General features: G+C 41.3%; 1 protein-coding gene across 3 annotated transcripts in view; it reads left to right on the top strand.

Annotated features, from left to right (window-relative positions):
- Window positions 1-7,951: 7,951 nt before the first annotated feature.
- Window positions 7,952-22,482, top strand: part of tnfaip8l1 (tumor necrosis factor, alpha-induced protein 8-like 1) — a 66,031-nt gene continuing 51,500 nt past the window's right edge. For 2 of the 3 annotated variants that reach the window (XM_060846167.1, XM_060846166.1), the window contains exon 1: window positions 7,952-8,567. The gene's annotated coding sequence lies outside the window, so the exon portion shown is untranslated. The remainder of the gene's footprint in view (window positions 8,568-22,482) is intronic. The other variant, XM_060846165.1, reaches the window with a different exon arrangement.

Below are 22,482 nucleotides of genomic sequence, written 5' to 3'. Positions count from 1 at the left end.
CCCAGCCTTTCCTGACTTTCATCTCCTAAGCATTCTGTGAACAGCTTCCAACATAGTTACATCCTTCTGGAAATAAATGGAGATCAATGCAGTACACAGTACTCCAAATGTGGTCTCACCAATGCCCGGTATTACTAATTGAAGCATAACCTCCATTCTTTTGTATTTTCTCTAGTCAGGTAGTTAGTAGAATCTAAATTGGGCCCGAAGTTAACCAAGCCCAAACCTCAAACTAACAATGTCAGGGGAGGCAATGATTGAAGTTTCATTCGCCCATTAACCGTCCAACGCTTGTTCACAATTAAATCCTCCACTCCCAGATGGCACCGAGCTAATCCTATCAAAGAGGCAGTGTAGCTGATACTGATCCTGCCAGCATTTGTCATCTACACACAGGATGGCAATCTAGTGGAGAAACCTGGCTTGCTTTATTTGCCCTATCTACGTTCAAAGGTGCTGGGATTAAATGAAGCATCGCCACTGTCATTGCAGCTGAGATAAAACACAGTTTGATCAACTTCTGCACTGACCTGAGTACATATCGATTGGATTCCAACTGCCTCGATGAAATAGGGGAATCAATTTAAACTCACACAGTGAACCTTATTAACAGAAAATCAAATCTATTAAATCAAAATTAGACTCCTTTTCAGAGCCTGGTAAAAATAACAAATGTGCAGGGAGTGTATCTTTGCTCCAAACCTATATGTACTCTCAATATAGAATATGTGGACCTGGCATTTTCTCACGATTGAATGTTTTCCTTCGGTACAATTCTCCCAGCACCAGTGAAATCAGTGCAAAGAAGTTGCAAAAACATTCGAGCAAATTGCACTCATCATCCTTTACATTCCCCCAAAGTTTTACACAGTTCTTAAAAAATATTGGTTTAGAAGCAGAGCTTATTGACAGAACTAACCACACCACAGATAAGTTAATAAGCATTGGCACTTACACTAACTATACTGATTTGTTGGCTTTCAAGGAGGCAGCAAAGATCATATGTTAGAATGTCTTAAGTGCAGAAGCGCTAATGTGAACCTTTTAAATTATTTTCTTTAAATTTACAAAGAATTTTTCATGATGATGTGAACTACTGACCCATAATCTTTAAAATATCGATGCTTGGAAATGAATGTGAAAGTCAGTTGAGCAGAAAGTATCCAAACTTACAGAAAATGTAAAAGGCTTATCATACTGGGGAACCCGGATCAAATGCAATACCAAGATAAGGCAATCCAAAGGTTGATTACCAAGACATTAATATTCATCAATTTATAACTTGCAATGAGGCTTTCAAATACCCCTCAATGAGGGTAAGACTTCTCAACTATAGGCATTGCAGGAACAAAGATTTAAATTTGAATTCATGCAAAGAGAAGGATCTATATCAAAGGACAACAAGGCAGCTTTGATAACAGATCATTGAAAGTATTTATAAAATTGGATTGTTCCTATTGTGGGCCACTCCACAGCTTTTAGCTCATCGAAACCGATCAAAGTCTCAACAGACAGTAGCAAACACCAAGTGTTGAACATTAACATATTGGCTGATAGAACAACATAAAGAACCTCTTGGACATATACTCTGGAACTAGTATTTCAAGGGAGGTTCCAAGAGCATTTTGGCAGGTAAATGGTGAGAAGCTGCTGTCCATTTTCTGGGTCATTGAAGGAATTGATTCCCAGAGAAACAGCTACAGGGAAAGATTATCAAAGAGCCAAGAATTTTCAACTATCACTGACTGTGTTTGCTTGTGTGTGGGCTCACATAATTGTGTGAAAGCTGAGTGCCTGATATTGTGGCTGTGGAACTCAGATTTCTCCAGTTTCCTCATTTCCCCTCCCCCCACCTTGTCTCAGTCGGTTCCCTCAACTCAGCACCGCCCTCCTAACCTGCAATCTTCTTCCTAACCTCTCCGCCCCCACCCCACTTCGGCCTATCACCCTCACCTTGACCTCCTTCCACCTATCACATCTCCATCGCCCCTCCCCCAAGTCCCTCCTCCTTACCTTTTATCTTAGCCTGCCTGGCACACTCTCCTCATTCCTGATGAAGGGCTTATGCCCGAAACGTCGAATCTCCTGTTCCTTGGATGCTGCCTGACCTGCTGCGCTTTTCCAGCAACACATTTTCTGCTCTGATCTCCAGCATCTGCAGACCTCACTTTCTCCTCTATGATTTAAAATGTTACTTCATTCTAGGGTTAAGCCCATTTTCAGCTATCATAAATAAGCTGAACCAAGCTACCACTCAAATACATGGACTATTTACATTTTAAAGCAAGTGCTCTTTTTAAAAACAAATTCATACTTAAATGATGCCCGCTTGCTGTGGTTTGTTGGACATTTTGCATTAACAATATGCAAATAATTTCAAGTGGTGGCCCAGCAAGAGAAACATAGTATTTGAAATGGGTAGAATTTTGGCCATTATTCGTATTGGTTTATAAACTGCATCTGGCAGAAAGGCCAGTGCATATACTATTTGATATATTAACATGAATCACAAATTCCAACTAATACCTATTCTCCTTCCTAACAATCATTGTAAGGAAAAAAGATAAGGAAATAACAAAAAGCCTGTCTTCTCTATGTTTGTATTTACTTTTACCACAGTCCAAAGATGTGCAGGTCAGGTGGATTGGCCATGCTAAATTACCCACAGTGTTAGGTACATTAGTCAGAGGGAAATGGGTCTGGGTGGGTTACTCTTCGGAGGGTCGGTGTGGACTTGTTGGGCCGAAGGGCCTATTTCCACACTGTAGGGAACCTAATCTAGTCTAATCTAAAATTTGTTATCCGGCTATGCTGAATGAAAACCACACAAAATTTCAATTTAGAATGTCAAGGTCACTGAAGTTCACAATACATTACCCATCTTTAATTTATCCAGTTACCATTTTACCTCGATGGCACTTGACCTTCAAGCTATGCATGGGTACATGCAGCAATGCTCATGGGAATCTGAGGGTGAGATTGGATGATAAACAGGAAGTTAGCCAGACAATGTCTAATAGTTCCTGACTGGGCATGCTCTCTATAACGCAACATTTTTCTTCACTGATACAAACAGATAAACAGAACTGTAGATTACTAAGCTCCATATTTAAGGAAACAGACAAAATCTGACTTATACAATCCTCCATCCCCTGTCTCAGAATGCTTCATGTAGTTAATCCCATGGAGGCATAGTGACTGCTGTAGTGTGTGGGTAAACATGGACTTTTGCACATAGCCAATTTTCATAACAAGCAAATGCATTACACGACCAATTAGCCTGTTCCTTGACAGTTAGTTGGGAGAGGTACGTTGGCCAAGCTGCTTACTTGTCTTCAAATTATAGTGTATTTACTGTACGTGTGAGCTAGGAAATAGATGTTTCAGATAATGTTGCAAGCAAAACTCTGCACCATTGACAAAGGCAACAGTTCTCAATATGTCACTGGATTGTCCATCTAGAGTTTGTGCCAAATTCTCAAGTGGGAATTTAAATCACAACTTAGGCACAGATATATCCAATTGAGCACACCATTAGGATCAACTAGTATTCACACAGGAACAGAAGGGAGACAATCGTACAATCAAAATTCAACAGCATATGACCAGTTTGGTACAAAAACAGTGTCATGCCTCAGCTTGCATGCAATATGCTGCCTTTCACTACCACAGGGCATCTCAAAGCATTTCACAGCTGACTATAGCCGGAGTTATAATGCAGGAAAACATACACGGTGATGTGTGCACAGCAAACTCTCAAAATTGCAATGAAGTAAATTAACAAGTCATCTAATTCATAGGTTGTTACTTGAGCAGTAAATCCTGGTCAGGACATGGAGGCTAATCTTCTCCTCAATTCTCTTTCAAATAGAACCAGCATTCACACCCAGTTGAGGCAGTAGACAGGGCCTCAGTTTAATGTCTCCTCTTGAAGGCTGTACCTCTAAGAGTGCAGCATTCCTGCAGTATGACACTGGAAAGGTATCTGAGGTTACGGTTCAAAATCTCAAAGCTATAATTCAAAGACAACAGTGGTGCCAATGAGGCAATGCTGAAAAGTAAAGGAAAAGGGCTCAGGGGAGAAAACTCAACCATGAAAACACTGACATCGGTATGTAAAATAAATTAAAACCATACTGACAACGTCAAAAATATCATTTCAACAGAATAATTTCCAGAGCCATAATAAAAACAAAGAAAATCTATTTTATCTTCAAGTTTTATGAAGAACAGCAAAAGATAAAATGTTCTGAATTAGATTAAATGTAAGATCCAGTTTCACCAGAGGCTTTTCACTACTTGTGACTTGCTTCAGAATTTAATTGGCAGGAAACTGGCAGGAGTATATGATGTAACCTCTAGCCTTGGGGGATAAAAGACAGCCAGGATTGAAACACACTGATTTCTTAGTAAATATCATGATTCATAAAGACAAAGGAAGAAAAGGGGGAAAGCATTTGCATTTATGATGTGGCTTTCTAAGTCTTCAAGGTATCCTTTGCACCTCATCTGATTTTTAAATGATTATAATCATTGCAATTATGCAGTCCATAGCCAATTTTCACACAGTCAGATCCCGCCAATGTTACCTAAGTTAACTGAGAAATCCATGTTTATCTGGGTGGTTGATGATTCTAGTTGAGGGAGCAATGCTGATCAGTATAATAGCAAGAATCATAAATAAAAACCTGCAATGCTAAAAACCTGAAACAATGCTGCCAAGATAAGAAAAGGTCAGTTAACATCTGTGAAGAGTAAAGCCTGGTTACCATTACAGGTGAAAACCTTTCTTATGTTCTGTTCTCTCTCCATCAGGAAAATGTCAAGCATTGAAATGACACTATTAAAAGATTACACGTGATTTCCTTGATTCTCTGATATCTGCTCCTTCCTGCACTGCTTGGCCTCTCTGCAGTGAATTCACCAAGCCACCCCTCAATTGGACTGTTTTGTCTTGACTGTACCTGTACCTAACCAAACCGAGCCAAAGCATGTGATGTACTGATTTCCCTCCCTAACCTGGCAAAGTTAACTGCAGAACTGATCCGAATTCCACCCTTGGCATCATCCTCTTATCAATTTATTTGCTGCCCCAAGGCAACATGACACGCAGACATGGTGCATGTCATGGACTAGAGAGAGATGTAAATTGAATTTATTTTTTACTGTTTTTTTTTCTCCTGTCTTTAACAGCATGTTATTTTAAACATTCTTTTCATACCTCTTTTCCCTTGGATAAATAGGCAATAGTGTGTTTCCCCAAACACTAGTTGGTGATGTCCATTTTAAAAAAAGACCCAGAACAAATTATTTAGGTGAACCACAAAGTAAACGTTTATTATTACATGCAAATTACACCGGGGGTGGTGGAGGGGGTGATAAAGGTTAGCAGCACAGACTCACACATACAAGCGTACAAGAAGAAAGAAATGAAGGAAATGTTTAAAAGAAGATTTACAATTACAAATTGTTTAAAAATAAAACATATTTGTGTTAATTCATATTTATTAGAGCCCAGTAAGTCAATATCTGGTGATGTTTTGCAGCTGGCTAGTCTGACAGAATTCCTTCGCATAGGTGTTCAAATGCAGTTGAAGTTAGTACAGCTACTTAGTTCTAGTAAGCAGGGAAATGGGTTCATTTACAGATGAAATGCATGGTTATTTCCAGAAATCAGGTTTCAAGAGGGGTTAAGACTAAAATCAAGCTGTAGCTGATTGTCATTTCTGTCTTGGTCTTAAAAAGGATATTATGGAAAATGTTAAAATTGCGAAATTAAACTTGTTCAGTAACTGTCTGTTTCAGTTACATGGCTGGGGCTGCTGCTTGAAAAAATCAACTAACAAAATGGCTGTGATGATACTTTTCAAAGGCATTGTGTTAGGAGATAACTGTGGCATCGTAAGTGCCTATCCATGTATGATGTTTTTCTGAGAGACATTGCAGTTGCAGATCCTTTCTGTTGGCTTGGCTGGAATATCAATACGATGCAAGAAGTGTGATGTTTCAGCAGAATGATGTAAGCTTTTGTCCCCTAGTTACTGCTGTTCAGAACATTTTAGAAATTGGGGTTAACATGCATCATGTGATGAGCAACAGTCATATTATCAATGCAGAAACATGTAGAAAATAGTTTTTAAAAACAGTTTAAGCAAGAACATTTTTTTAAAAATATGATCTCTTCATGCCTTCTAGACATGACAGTCCCCTCACGCGATTTTCTGAATATACTCACATGATTATTCCAAAAACAGTCTTTTATTTCATAGCAGCAATGTTACAAATAATTTCTTTAAAATTGCTAAGAGTGACTCCCTCTAGTAGGCTGTGATTCTGTGTAGAACAAGAATAGGTGCCTCCTCTTATGTGCAAGTGTTGGAACTTCCACCTGACGTCCAACAAGGTTCTACCTGATTCCTGTCATAATGGCAACCAGATCATCTCAGTTTATCTCTGTGCAGTTTGAATACAAGATCAGGTTGGACTGTATCCAGGCAGATTTAGGATGCAAACAATTGTTCCAAGCAGATTTCCTAGGAAGTCACCTTCCTTACTCCAAATTACTCATTTTACCTTAAGTTTAAGAATGTTACTTAAATGTCCACTGTTTTGCAACATCCAGCAAGTATAACATTAATCTTCAAGCCCCACCCTGCTCTATTTCTGTATTCTTTTCCACCATCGTTATTTCTCTGAATCAAACTGCCCAGTCCTCTGATTCTTCTCCAACACATTTCCATTACACAGCATTGTTAACCATGTCTTCAGCATCTTATTCATTGAAATTCCCTCCCAAATTCTTCCAACTTTCATTCCTTTTTCAAGAACTTGCTCAAAACTCATTACTTCAAGCAGCTTTCCTGTCACCCATTTCAACACTCCAGGCTCAGGGTACCGAGCACCTATCAATGAAGAGTCTCGTGACATTTTATTTGACTATAAATGCAAACTGTCCCTCTTCTTAAGTTGTAGAAGAATTTTATACAGCCAGCTTAACAGGCAGATCGGCTTGCCTTTGTAACAAATTGAAATATTGCAACTCGAACTAAGTCTTTCCTTGAAGGGTCAGCCCACATTATCTTACTGGACTCACAAGAGTCTCACACAAGAAGCAAAAACATTACAGTTCTGACCAAGCTAACCAGTTCTAACTAGGTTTTGTAGTAACTCTGCATGTTTGCTGGTTAGCTTGACACAAATGGGAACTAAGCTGAAAATGTGTTGCTGGAAAAGTGCAGCAGGTCAGGCAGCATCCAAGGAACAGGAAATTCGACGTTTCGGGCATAAGCCCTTCATCATTCCTGATGAAGGGCTTATGCCCGATACGTCGAATTTCCTGTTCCTTGGATGCTGCCTGGCCTGCTGCGCTTTTCCAGCAACAGATTTTCAGCTCTGATACTCCAGCATCTGCAGACCTCACTTTCTCCACAAATGGGAACTAATCCAATTAGCAAATGCCTCTAATGTGTGACCCTGTGTAGGTTTGAACTCTTGCAGGTGGCAATATTCTGGAATAATCCCATTTACAATTCAGATCTTGGAACTTTCATCCAATACATTTTACATCCAATATTTGTTACATCCAGTATGTATTACATCCAAACACCTTCCATCTCACCGTATATTACTTAATCATAGGCAATTACTTTCCAGTACAGATTGTAGCTCACCAGTGGGCAATGTGCCATACATATATACATACACTTGATAATATAGTTCCTAAGTCATTTTGGAATAATATAATCAAACAACAATCAACCTCCAAAGAGTTTAATTGCATTTGAAGTTATTTTCAACTAGTCAAAATGTTCACGGAGTTGTGTGAGTTATCCAAGTGCAACAAACAGATGTGGTTGCCTAATTCAACTGTAGGGATACATGTGTAGAAATGTTCATTATTCCAGTATTGTATGTTTGCCCTTGGGTAAATAAGTATGCCGGAAGAATATGTGGGAAACAGGAAAAATCTGATCACGGTTTACAAGGAAAAGATGTGTAAATATTTGTTGCAAGATTCATTCAGAAATTGCAAGCCCCTACAAAGCCGCCTGAATTTGGCGGATAAGGAATGAAATCTTTAAATGGGAATGGGCTGGAGAAAGGAAGTGTACCGAAAGAAAAATAAACCACTAACATTGAAACTTGGCCTATGTAGACAGCTCTGCTCAGTGCCCGCCCTCGTTCAATTCCATAGCACGCTGCCAGCGATATTGAGCATCTGGATTGGCCACATTGAATGTCGATCAACAACTCCTCAGCCGTGTGGATATGACAGTTCCTTGCAAATTTGAAACTTTTTTCTCTCTCTCTGCTGGAGTCAAGTTTCCAACTCGGCTAACAAGGGGGTTCAGTTTCTGAGTACCGCCGGTTCTCGGCTGTTTATTTGGCGAATGATTCACCCTCCGAAACCTGGAGCCTGCTACGAATTTACAGCCTTTCAATCTTGATCCGTGGAAACGAAAAAGGGCTTCTTTTTGTCTCTAATCCACCCCCTCTCTGTTTGCAAAAAAAAAGTTGTGAGGAGTTCGCGGGGAGCCGGATCAAAGTTCGCGGTTTAAGGAAAACAGGTAAAAAGAATGATTTTAGCGGAACAAATAGAGAAGAAGTAAACAAAGAAATATTTATATAGATTGTATAAATATAGAGAAAGTAGCGTGACAGAAAGAATCTATGAAGGTGGGTATAAACTTTACATTAGAACCAATACAAATACTAAGCAAATGAGTTCTTGAATGTAATCCGGTTTAAACCCCTTTAAGTCTTACATAAACCCATGTAGAGGGTGCAGTCTTGTTCAGTCGCTCACTTAGAATAACTACTTTTACAAAGGTTCACTTGCGGAAATCCCCAATCTCGCTATATTTTTGATATTTGTTTACTTTTTGGTCCCTGTATTCAAAGGGTATTTTTACGGAACGATGGGTTTTCCCTCACTGCAGGAGTTGCATTTTGCCCGATAAATATACATCAGGGAGAGAACAGGTCAATTTGTGTTTTTGTAAAAGGAAGTCAGTGAAGCCTGGAGATAATAGAGCAAGTCAGATTTTTTTTCCTCCTTTGCTGTAATTGAGCGAGCAGGAGAATCTATTCCACTATCCCTGCAATTAAACCTGTGTTTTTGTTTGGAATTGTTGCCAATTGTAATGTCAATTTCATCCTATTCGAAATGTATCCAATTAATGTGACGTGAAATAGAGCCAATCAGAGACCACCAAGTGCTTAATTGTACCAATCAAGAGCTCTCGGAAGCAGAGGAAGGGAGGGGAATAGTTTCCATGGTAATGAGTAACAAACTTTAGCCAGTCTTACTAATTTACCTGAATCACCTTTCCTCTGTTCAGTTGCCTTGTAATTCCAAACTACTAGAGGTAGCAATGGATGTTAAATGGGACCTTAACATGTTTTACACAAGTCATCTTCTTAAGGAGGATAGGTGTTTAAAAATGAAGGAGCCAAAGCAAGACCCCAGTAAATTTATGAAACTTTCAGACTCAATATGGAAATGTACTTTACACTCTTTAGATACTCAGTGGTGAATACATTGTCCTGACTTGGAGGCCTTGCAGATCAGGAAGTAGCTTTCCAGTTTTTGCTGACCTGAAGCAGAATTGGGAATTGCTAAAGTAAACAAAAAAAAACTGGGGATGCTGGAATTCTGAAACAAAAACAGAAAGGGCTGAAGAAAATCAACAGGACTGGCAGCTCTCTGGAAACAAAAGGAGTGCTAAAGTTTCAACTCCAATGATCCAGACAAAGTGTCACTGACCTCGAAATGTCAACTCAGTTTTTCTCTCCATGGACACTGCTGCACATTCTGTTTTTGTTTGTAAATTGTCACAGAAGGTAGCTGGAATGGACAGCATATACGACTTCAGCAAAGGAGGAAATGTTCACGTCATATAAGTCAGTTGCTAAGCCACAAAGACTCAAACTATTTCTATTGTTCACATTCCAAGTAAAAGAAAATTTGTTACTGCTGTTTCAAGCTAGTCTATTGCAAAGAGATTGTTATCTTGCTGTGGTTTTTATTTGAACCAAAGAAGCTTTATTTCTGAGTCATTTGTGATAACAGAGTCATAGTGAAAATGTAACCGATCCAACTTTCAGGTCAGCTTGGCACATATTGTTCGGACTTTGTACTGAATTTGTCATCTCCTAGTTTTGCCCAGGAGTTAGGCCATGCTGGGAAGGTAGTTTTCTCATTGAGAGAGTCTGACACTGGCTTGTAATGAAGGAGGTGGAACCTGTGTTTAATGTCTCACCCAAAAAAAGTACCTCAAAGTTATGCAGCCCTTTCTCAGCATTGCATTCTGACTCTGAAATGGGGTTTGAACTCAGAATCTTGTGACTCAGAGCTGACAGTAAGACCCACTGAGCCACACTGATCTGTGGTGAGCATCCCCAGCATTTACAGATGAGAGAGAAAGTTGTAAAGAATGTTCATTTTATCCTAAGAATACATTAAAGGAAGGATCAAATAATGTCCTTCATTTATTTTGTTCTCATTTTGAAAGTACACACACTTCCTGGGGTCACAGGTCTTCAGTTGTGTCATCATTGTCCCACCTAGCCTGAGCAGTCAATCTTCCCATGTCAGTCTGATCTTGACTTGTGGAGGGCATAATGACCAGACAGCATCTTGCCTTCATTTGATACCCACATTCAAGCAGTCACTAGCATGAATTGGTTACTTTTCTCTCTCCCTTTTCCCTAGCTCAGGTCGCAGAACCTGATGGCAGTGTGGAAACAGGCCCTTCGGCCCAACAAGTCCACACCGACCCACCGAAGCACAACCCACCCAGACCCATTCCTCTGGATTTACCCTTTCACCTAACACTACAGGCAATTTAGCATGGCCAATTCACCTAACCTGCACATTTTTGGACAGTGGGAGGAAACTGGAGCACCCGGAGGAAACCCACGCAGACACGGGGAGAATGTGCAAACTCCAGTTGCCTGAACCCGGGTCTCTGGCGCTGTGAAGCAGCAGTGCTAACTACTGTGCCACCATGCCGCCCAGTTGTTCAGTTACAGCCTTGGCTAAGGTCAGCCAACCCTGGAGAGGATCAAATCTGCGATTCTTCTTCACCTGGTGTGGTTCCAGTCCACACCAGCCTGTCCATTTACCCCAGTAAGCCACTTAAAATGCTGCTTTATTTTTCTTAGTTTCTTCCCAGCTCCCTTTTCTTTTTTTTTTTGCAATGCTGGCTTTGTAGGCAATGCCAAACAATCTGATTTTATTCAGACTTCTTCTGGAAAGAAGCCAACTTCTTTCTGCATGTGTGAAAGCTGCATTTCGATTGCTTCCCTCAGTTGCACCCAATATGTTGGATATTTTCCAGTGAGGCAAAGTATTTGTGGAAGATTTGTACGTGCCCTGTTAATCGTTCACAAGAAGTTATTCCTCCTGTCTTATTGCTGGAAATGTCCCCTATTTGAAGATACTGAATTTTGGCTGGATTGCAAGGCTGAAGATGTCCTAAGGCATCTACCTATGTAGTCGTTGTCTTTTGCTGAGATCTACTTGCTCCAAGTTATTTGACTGTAGTGGTATTGCTTCACAGCTGAATGTGTTCCTATCTTCACCCAGTGTCGGCTGACTAACAGGGAATAGAAGCAGGAATCTTTGCTGATTGTGTTTTTTGGTAATCCAAAGGCATTGAAGCCAACAATTGCTCTTGCAGATGTAATCAGAACTCTCACCCAAACTAGGAATCAAATCTGGGCTATCCAGATTTTTTATTAATTAAAAGCTTTATGAAATATGGATGTCACTGGATAGGTCATCCTAACCCTCTTAAAGAGCACTATCCTGGGAAGCATATTTCATCAGGGAGCCATTTGGATAAAAGTGGAATTACCTGCTAAAGTTTGAAAATAGTTCCCCATCATGCAAGTTTTATTTTGCTTTTTTGCCTGCTGTTGGATATTTACCGCAAAATTGTAAGACATTCATTACGCTGTTAGTAATTTGGACCTGCATGTCATCTTATATTGACTGATGAGTCCAGTAAATTATCTGAAATGAAGGACTAACTGACCATGATAAAATACATGATATCTGGCTTGACGTTCCAACAAGATCACTGACTTATTTTCACAGTTTATCACGGAGAGGTTATGGTGAGAACCGGAGGCAGCAAATGTGCGGAAATCAATGCTCTTCCTGTTTCTAACAGTTTTCTTTGCTGAAAAACTGGTTACATTATTAACTCTGATCCAATCACTTGACTCAGTTCCAAAATTGTAACTAAGAACACTGCTCAAAGGGGACTATTTTGTAGTTTTCAGCAAATTCCAACTCCTACCCTGCTCCCAGCAACCTCCATGCACTCCAAAGGTCAACCTCCCAGTTTCAATTTGTCATATAAGGGCTTCTCCAATAAGAAAAAAATGAATTTATATAGCGTTCTCATTGGAAAGAGACCCTGGCTACTTTCCTGATTAGATAATTGGAAATAGGCACCAAATAAAGAAAAAAGGTGAGTGGATTCAACAAATGTAGTTCAAGCAAAGGATATTTTGGAATACTTTGAAAGCTTGGACGTAAGGGAAGAGTTGTTGAGAAGATGTTTCAAGATAGCAGGGCAATGATGAGCTTTCACCAGAGCTAGAGTGAAAGAATGGTGCAATGTCACACTGATGTCTCAGGGTTGAGCGTTATGAGCGGGAGTATGGGGTTGATACAGGCAACTGCGATAGACAAGGTGAGCCTGGGGCAATACTTAAAGATGAGAGCAATGATGGTTTCATTTAGTACTGAAATAGAGTTCCTTCAGCAGTGTGTTTGTACTGTGGAACTGATTCACATGCACACATTGTAAATGACATTGGAAGAGCTGAGAATAAGGCAGAAACCAAAGAAGAAACCTTCAGAACTGAAATAACGAGAATCCAGAGAAAGTATATTCCTGTCGGGGTGAAAGGAAAGGCTGGTAGGTATAGGGAATGCTGGAAGACTAAAGAAATTGCGGGTTTGGTTAAGAAAAAGAAGGAAGCATATGTCAGTTATAGACAGGATAGATTGAGTGAATCCTTAGAAGAGTATAAAGGAAGTAGGAGTATACTGAAGAGGGAAATCAGGAGGGCAAAAAGAGGACATGAGATAGCTTTGGCAAATAGAATTAAGGAGAATCCAAAGAGGTTTTACAAATACATTAAGGACAAAAGGGTAACTATGGAGAGAATAGGGCCCCTCAAATGGCAGAAAATGGGGGAGATACTAAATGAGTATTTTGCATCAGTATTTATTGTGGAAAAGGATATGGAAGATATAGACTGTACGGAAATAGATGGTGACATCTTGCATCTATATTTCAGAGGAGGAAGTGCTAGATGTCTTGAAACGGTTAAAAGTGGATAAATCCCCAGGACCTGATCAGGTGTAACCTAGAGCTCTGTAGGAAGCTGGAGAAGTGATTGCTGGGCCTCGTACTGAGATATTTGTATCAACGATAGTCATAGATGAGATGCCGGAAGACTGGAGGTTTGCTAACGTGGTGCCACTATTTAAGAAGGCTGATAAGGACAAGCCAGGGAAATATAGACCAGTGAGCCTGACCTCGGTGGTGGGCAAATTGTTGGAGGGAATCCTGAGGGACAGGATGTACATGTATTTGGAAAGGCCTGGACTGATTAGGGACAGTCAACATGGCTTTGTGTGGGAAATTATGTCTCAGAAACTTGATTGAGTTTTTTGAAGGAGTAACAAAGAGGATTGATGAGGGCAGAGCAGTAGATGTGATCTATATGGACTTCAGTAAGGCAGTCGACAAGGTTCCCCATGAGAGACTGATTAGCAAGGTTAGATCTCATGGAATACAGGGAGAACTAGTCATTTGGATTCAGAAGTGGCTCAAAGGTAGAAGACAGAGGGTGGTGATGGTGGAGGGTTGTTTTTCAGACTGGAGGCCTGTGACCAATGGAGTGCCACAAGGATCGGTGCTGGGCCCTTTACTTTTTGTCATTTACATAAATGATTACATTAGATTCCCTACAGTGTGGAAATAGGTAGTTCAGCCCAATAAGTCCACTCCAACCCGCTGAAGAGTAACCCACCCAGATCCATTTCCCCTCTGACTAATGCACCCAGCACTATGGGCAATTTAGCATGGCCAATTTATCTGACTTGTGCATCTTTGGGCTGTGGGAGGAAACCGGAGCACTTGGAGGAAACCCACGCAGACATGGGGAGAATGTGCAAATTCCACACAGACAGTCGCCCGAGGCTAGAATCGAACCTGGGACTCTGGTGCTGTGAGACAGCAATGTTAACCACTGAGCCACCATGCCAACCCAAAATGTTGAATCAAATTATCTGTCAGGTTTCCAGCATCAAGATTAGATTCCCTTTAGCCCAACAAGTCCACACCAACTCTCCAAAATATAACCCACCCAGACCCATTTCTGACTAATGCACCTAACAGCTTGGGCAATTTAGCATGGCAAATTCACATGACCTGCATATCTTTGGACAGTGGGAGGAAACCCACGCAGATACAGGGAGAATGTGCAAACACCACACAGACAGTCACCTGCGGCTGGAATCGAACCTGGGACCCTACTGCTGTCAGTCAGCAGTGCTCACCACCAAACCACCGTGATTTGGATATGAGCATAAGAGGTACAGTTAGTAAGTTTGCAGATGACACCAAAATTGGAGGTGTAATGGACAGCGAAGAGGGTTACCTCAGATTACAACAGGATCTTGGCCAGATGGGCCAATGGGCTGAGAAGTGGCAGATCAAGTTTAATTCAGATAAACGTGAGGTGCTGCATTTTGGGAAAGCAAATCTTAGCAGGACTTATACAATTAATAGTAAGGTCCTAGGGAGTGTTGCTGAACAAAGAGACCTTAGAGTGCAGGTTCATAGCTCCTTGAAAGTGGAGTCGCAGGTAGATAGGATAGTGAAGAAGGCATTTGGTATGCTTTCCTTTATTGGTCAGAGTATTGAGTACAGGAGTTGGGAGGTCATGTTGCGGCTGTACAGGACATTGGTTAGGCCACTGTTGGAATATTGCGTGCAATTCTGGTCTCCTTCCTATCGGAAAGGGTTGTGAAACTTGAAAGGGTTCAGAAAAGATTTAAAGGATGTTGCCAGGGTTGGAGGATTTGAGCTATAGGGAGAGGCTGAACAGGCTGGGGCTGTTTTCCCTGGAGCATCGGAGGTTGAGGGGTGACCTTTATAAAGGTTTATAAAATCATGAGGGGCATGGATAGGGTAAATAGGCAAAGTCTTTTCCCTGAGGTCGGGGAACCTAGAACTAGAGGGCATAAGTTTAGGGTGAGAGTGGAAAGAGACCTAAGAGGCAATATTTTCACACAGAGGGTGGTACGGGTATGGAATAAGCTGCCAGAGGATGTGGTGGATGCTGGTACAATTGCAACATTTAAGAGGCATTTGGGTGGCTATATGAATAGGAAGGATTTGGAGGGATAAGGGCCGGATGCTGGCAGGTGAGGCTAGATTGAGTTGCGATACATGGACGGGTTGGACTGAAGAGTCTGTTTCCATGATGTACATCTCTATGACTCTAACCATGAGCCTAATTCCTTCTGCCCCAGGTCAAAATGATGAGGAAAATCCTGATAAACTCGAATGGATCAGCGAAGACAGGTGCTTCTAAGATTGTCTTACAGACATACGTATTGATCCATGGCCTTGAGAAAATTACTTTCAATTAAATTCACCTTGGGAGTGTTGCTGAACAAAGATCTTGTTGTGCATGGTCATTGCTCCTTAAAAGTAGAGTCACAGGTAGCCAGGATAGTGAGAAAAGTGTTTGATATGCTTTACTTTATTGATCAGAATATTGATTACAGGAGTTGGAAGGTCATGTTGCTGCTGTACTGGACATTGGTTAGGCCACTGTTGGAATGTTTCATGCAATTCTGGTCTCTTTCCTATCAGAAGGATGTTGTGAACCTTGAAAAGGTTCAGAAAAGATTTACAAGGATGTTGCCAGGGTTGGAGGATTTGAACTATAGGGAGAGGTTGAATAGGCTAGGACTGTTTTCTCTGGAGCATCGGAGGCTGAGGGGTGACCTTATAGAGGTTTATAAAATGATGAGGGGCATGGGTAGGATAAATAGACAAGGTCTTTTCCCAGAACTAGAGGGCATACATTTAGGGTGAGAGGGGAAAGATATAAAAGAGACCTAAGGGGCAACTTTTTCACGCAGAGGGTGGTAGGTATATGGAATGAGCTGCCAGAGGAAGGGGCGGAAGCTGGTACATTTGCAATATTTAAAAGGCATCTGGATGGGTATATGAAGAGGAAGGGTTTGGAAGGATGTGAGCCAGTTGCTGGTAGGTGGGACTAGATTAGGTTGGGATATCTGGTTGGCACGGACGATTTGGACTGAAGGTTCTGTTTCTTTGTTTTACGTCTCTATAACTCAATGACTCTAAATTGAGATTAAAACAAAAAGACACAGTCTCGAACTCTCGGATTACAATACTAAATACAGTATTGGAATGATATCATTAAATTCTTCATACAACATATGATTTTACTTTTCATGGGATGTCAACGTTGCGGTCAAGGCCATTACATATTGTCCATCCTTATTTACTGTTGAGAAGGCCATTGCGAGCTGCCTTATTGAATGTCTGACATTTACATGTTATAGTTGCATCTGCAGAGTTATTAAGAAGGGATCTTAATGCCTAGGAATCTAGGATCTAATGCCAGTGAAATTGAGAGAGTATTGATAGCATTCCAAGTCAGGTTAGAGGCCAACTTAGAGATAGTGTTGCTTTTGTTGCCAATTAATGGCAATATTATTGAACTGCAAGGACACTGGTTAGGTTCTCTGTTGTTGTAAGATGGTTACCGATGGACACTTAGTGTGGCGCAAATATTATTTGTGCTGTTGGAGAGGTGCTCAGATACATGCTGGTGGTGAGTATTCCTTGTAGATATTGAATGGTCTCTTGAGAGGCAGGAAATCTAGTTCCTCACCACAGAATTCATGATCTCTCACCGCATCATGAGAACCAATTTGTAGGATTTAATTTCAGGTCGAAGAGAGATGAAGATAACTCCAATATTATTTAATAACATGAGCCATTCCTCAGTTGATCTCAAAGTAGTGAACTCAAAGTTGCCTCTGAATAGATGAAATGGCTTTGTAATTGCCTTATGATTCCACATTTCTTCCTAATTCATTCACAGAATATGAGCATCACTAAGCAGGCCAGTGTTTATTGTCCGTGCCTAAATGTCTTTCAGGCAATTAAGAGTCAGCCACATTGCTGTGGGTCAGAACTCACATGGAGGCCAAACCAGATAAGGACAACAGTTTCCTTTCCTATGGAATATTAGTGAACCAGATGGTAATTGTCAAATGGACAATTGGACCCTTAATTCCAGAGTTTTAATGAATTAAAATTCCACCATTGGCCATGGTTAGATTCAAACCCAGGTTCCCAGAATATTATCTGAGCCTGTGGATTAACAGTTGACTGACAATGCCACAAGGCCATCACATCCCCCTTATTATGCCCTTACTCTTGATGCTTTGGGCACACTGCATTTGCACAAGAGAGAGAAATCACAGCATCAGCAGCAACACTGAGATGGCTGAGGGTACACAACTGCTCCAAAGTAGTGATGCCACCTTATGTTTGTTGTCAGGTTTCGTGAGTTTTGGAGGAAATATGTTTTGACTCTACTGGCCTCACTATATTTGAGGAAACGAAGGTCTGTGGTTCTCATTTGTATTTGATAGACTCAGCGTTTTGCATCAAACAACCCAAAGACAATTATTTCATCAAGAGAGGTCACTATTATAAAAGAAGATTTGCATTTATCTGTATACAGAGCCTTTCATAACCTGGGACTTATGCCAGTAAAATGAAGCAAGATATACTAAATCCTGACATCCCACTGACATTTATTTTACTATCATGTGCCACTTCGCACCAAGTCGTTTGTATACAAAACTTGCATTTTTCCCCAATCACTGAGTTACAAACCTCAATGAATCTTTATATTTTAATTGAATGGCAGTGGGACATTGTAACTATACTCCCCTGCACAAAACAAAGCTGGCAAACCTTGGCCAATGAACAAAATTTAAGGAAATGTAGGTTTCCACTGCTGCTCTGAAAAGATAGCAAGGGTTCTGCATCCAATTACTCAACTGCCATTGGCTTTGTTCAATAAATGTGAAAGAACTAGCAAAGACACTGTCATCAGGGGATCTGATTGAGACGTATAAGATTATTAAAGGACTGGACACTCTGGAGGCAGGAAGCATGTTTCCGCTGATGGGTGAGTCCTGAACCAGAGGACACAGTTTAAAAATAAGGGGTAGGCCACTTAGAACAGAGTTGAGGTGAAATTTCTTCACCCAGAGAGTGGTGGGTGTATGGAATGCTCTGCCCCAGAAGGCTGTGGAGGCCAAGTCTCTGGATACTTTCAAGAAAGAGTTGGACAGAGCTCTTAAGGATAGTGGAATCAAGGGTTATGGGTATAAGGCAGGAACAGGATACTGATTGAGGATGATCAGCCATGATCATAATGAATGGCCTACTCCTGCACCTATTGTCTATTGTCTATTATCACCGAAGTTATATCACTTACATCTGTAACACTAATAAAATGTTTACATCTTTAGAACACAAAATGTTAAAGGATGAGATATGACAATTGTTTAAATAGTGAGGGGTTGGGATACATGAAGTAGAAACAGACTTTGACCATTGATTGAGGCAGCTTAAACAAGGTAATATGGATTTAAAATTATATATAATATGTCTAGGACAGAGAATAGGTGAATAGTGTTATCAAGATTAGAGTGGTGCTGGAAAAGCACAGCTCATCGGATGCTGCCTGGCCTGCTGTGCTTTTCTAGCACCATTCTAATTTTGACTCTAATCTCCAGCATCTGCAGTACCCACTTCAGCCCAGAATATTGTTATCATATACTGTTAAGAGAACATGGAATACACTTCTGGAGTCAACAATTGGACGAGTTGGACCAAAGGGTCTGTTTTTGTGCTCTACATCTCTATAATGCTATAACTCTATAACTAGAGGCCATATCATCATTTAAAGAATGGCTTTGTTGCTGGTTGAAGGAAAAGGGAACAGAGCGATTTGTGAGCAAGGTTTACTGTCCACCTGGAGATTTAAAATTGACCGGCTGGTTGAGCCAAATGGCAAATGTCCATGTTATAACTTCTCGATGATGTGATTACTTTGATTTCAGACTCGAGTGTTGACATTTATGAGCACACCCCGTAGGGGCTATTTTCCTTGTCATAGTGTATAGTGCCTGTCATTTAAGCTTCTTAGGTGACCAAGATGGAAATTTGAGTTGCTTGAATAGTCATCTTTGAAAACGCAATGCTAGCTCGCTGAAGAAATCTAACTGAGCACGAGCAATAGAGATAATTAAGCGTCTGAGTATCAATTGGATGGCTTCAAGTACCTACTAAAGAAGCCACCTTTCATTTCTCAGGTTGGTTCTGCAATTACAGACCTTGACGAATGACTAGGAGTGAAAAACAACATTATGTGGATTGTGAGCCAGGTTCAGCCTCCACTTGCTGATTGAAATTGACAATGTTTGAAAAATAATTTGGATACATATTCAGACTTATGGGACATTTCGTCAAGACTTCACCAATGCATGAGCAACATCTGTCTGGAAATTCACGACCACATCACTTAAAGAGAGTGAGTGATGTACCTTATTGAAAATATATTGCGGTGACCTGGAGAAAGGGAATACCTGGTCATATTAATTTAGTGAGGGATTCTCTTTGGTCTGGAGGAGATACTAGGGGTAGGTGGAACAGTGCTGGCTGCTGGAGGAGGGACTGGAAGAGGACAACTGGAAAGCTCCAGATTCCTAGTGTTTTGCTGTATATTCCACAATCTGGCAATTGAGAAATCAGCTATTCACACCATTACTGGTGTGAGAGGGTCAAAAGTCAGGAAGCAAAAGAGAACGAGGACAAGGATGAAGCAAGCCAGAAGACCTCCAGATTTCAGCACAATGATCCACACCTGATAGGAACATGCATCACCATCTAATTATAATCTGCTTCTGAGAAGTAACCTTCAGCATCAGACTTGAAAGCGCCGCTGTCACATGCCTTAGTGAAAATCCATCGACAATTCACCATTGACATTCAATTGTTTCTATTCCTTCACCAGAAAGAATAAGACAAGAGTCGAATCACCAAATCTAACACTTTACAATTTGCATTCTTCTAGTACTCAACACATCCAAGGACACTTGTAGCTTTACCTTGTGACGTTTATATTGACTATCCTGTGGGTGCTATCAGATAGTCTGGCCAGGAACTGAAAGAGCAGCAGTTTAATGACAGGGGAAGGAGCAGAAATGCTGGCATCCAGAGAGGGAGATATTTCTAGGGTTTGATCTATGACTCTGATTTCATTGCTTTGGGGCATTTGGTCAGATTATCTGATGGAGGAAAGACCTCTGGGAATCTGAGACACACTGCAAGCTCCTTTCAACCCATAGCTGCAGTAGTAGCTGCCTGAGCTTCTGTTGCAATCCCCTGCCACCTCTTGCCAGCTTCTTGGCCTTCCATGGAAGCAGCGAAGTATTATCTATTATGCGATGCTCCACTATGTTTTGGCTCCATCTGTTGCTGACTCCACGTTAGGCCAACTGGCCAAGCCAGAGGTGGACCCCACCATGTCCTACCTCCACCAACCTTCAGGCAATCCATTGCGTCAAACATTTGGTTTGTCAAATTCATCCACCATCTTCTTAAGCCTGACTTTTCAAATATAATTTCCACTCCCTACACTGAACAAACCCTGCATGAACCCTTGGCCTTCTTTCCAGGTGCAGAGGAGCTACCATTTACAAGCAGTAGGTGTGTGACCCAGCCAAGTCAATAGCCCCTTTAAGGCCCATTGACAGAGGATGGTCTGCAGTCTCTCTGTAGCCGGGGAACAAACCAGATGGCTCGAGGTGACCTTCCTTTTGCAAACCAGGGATGCAGCACTCACCCCAGACAGGAGCTTGGGCCTTCCTGCCCCCCTGGTGACAGAACCAGCTACTGACTACCACCACCACCCAAGATGGTGGCCATACCACTGTTGGCATTTTTAAATTTACAAGTTTTAAACATTGCTGAGAAATACTCCAAGATGGCAGGAATCTCTTACCTCAACAGCAGGCGGTGGTTTCTTCTGAGCAGGAGGACTTCTTATTTAGCTCCCTAACTTCAGTATTCTGCTCAGTGTCCTTAATGGGGCAAGGAGCATGCTCTGTGGCCAATCAGGGAAACTCATTGTCCAATGACTATTCGCCACACAATGCAGGGTCAGAACCTTCACTTAGCATCAACCGCAAACACAAACACTAAGAATTCTGCCCCTCTGTCACACAGGACTGTTGGCCCAACTTAAACCCAGCAAGGTGGCATCTATGATGCCACTGCTGTTCTTCAGTGCCAGCATGTACAATTGGCTACACTTCCAGATGTTTCATTACCTTACTAGGTAACATGTTCAGTCAGCCTCAAGCAAAGCAATGCTGAAAATTCCTGCTTTCTATTTATATGTTTGGGTTTCTTTGGGTTGATGATGTCATTACCCGTGGTGATGTTATTTCTTGTGGTGAAGTCACCCCCTGCCCCTTTTCTCAGGGGGTGGTAGATGGGGTCTAACTCGACGTGTTTGTTGATTGAGTTCTGGTTGGAATTCTCATGTGTGTCTTTGTTTGGCTTGTCCTAGGATGGATGTGTTGCCCCAGTCAAAGTGGTGTCCTTCCTTAGCTGTATGTAAGGATACCAGTGAGACAGGGTCATATCTTTTTGTGGCTAGTTTGTGTTCATGTATCCTGATGGCTAGTTTCCTGCCTGTTTGTCCAATGTAGTGTTTGTTAGAGTCTTTGCATGGTATTTTGTAAATGACATTAGTTTTGCTCGTTGTCTGTATAGGATCTGGAAGTGACTTCACCACAGGAAATGACATAATCAACCCAAAGAAACCCAAACATATAAATAGAAAGCAGGAATTTTCAGCATTGTTTCGCCTGAGGCCCACTGAAGATGTTACCTAATAGGGTACCGAAACATCTGGAAATGAACCTTCCAGCTCACTGCAGAAACCTACATCCAAACCCTCAACCTGAGCTACAAATCTTCTCAAAACTCACTAATTGGTTACACATATACACATGTGCACATAAACATGCACAAACACACACATACACAGAGACGCATGCACACAGGCAAAATACAATCATTCACAATCATCACTTTATCCCTTTTGGAACAAAGATGGCAGCTGTGATCTTCTGAAGGGTGAGAAATGCCCTTGAAATGAAAGTGCTGGCAGTATTTATGTGAAGAGCTATAGATGCTGCTGCCAGAAGATGAGCAGGGCTGTCATCTAGCAGTATGAAGCCACTCTGGGCTTCTTGCACGTTTGTACTATTCCCAATCCCTCGTCCCCTAACCCACTTGAGATGATGTGAGATGC

Source organism: Hemiscyllium ocellatum, chromosome 28 (assembly GCF_020745735.1).
Source record: "Hemiscyllium ocellatum isolate sHemOce1 chromosome 28, sHemOce1.pat.X.cur, whole genome shotgun sequence".
Classification (NCBI taxonomy): Eukaryota; Metazoa; Chordata; class Chondrichthyes; order Orectolobiformes; family Hemiscylliidae; genus Hemiscyllium; species Hemiscyllium ocellatum.
The sequence above is the reverse complement of the archived record's forward strand: the minus strand, read 5'-3'. Positions and strand labels throughout refer to the sequence as shown.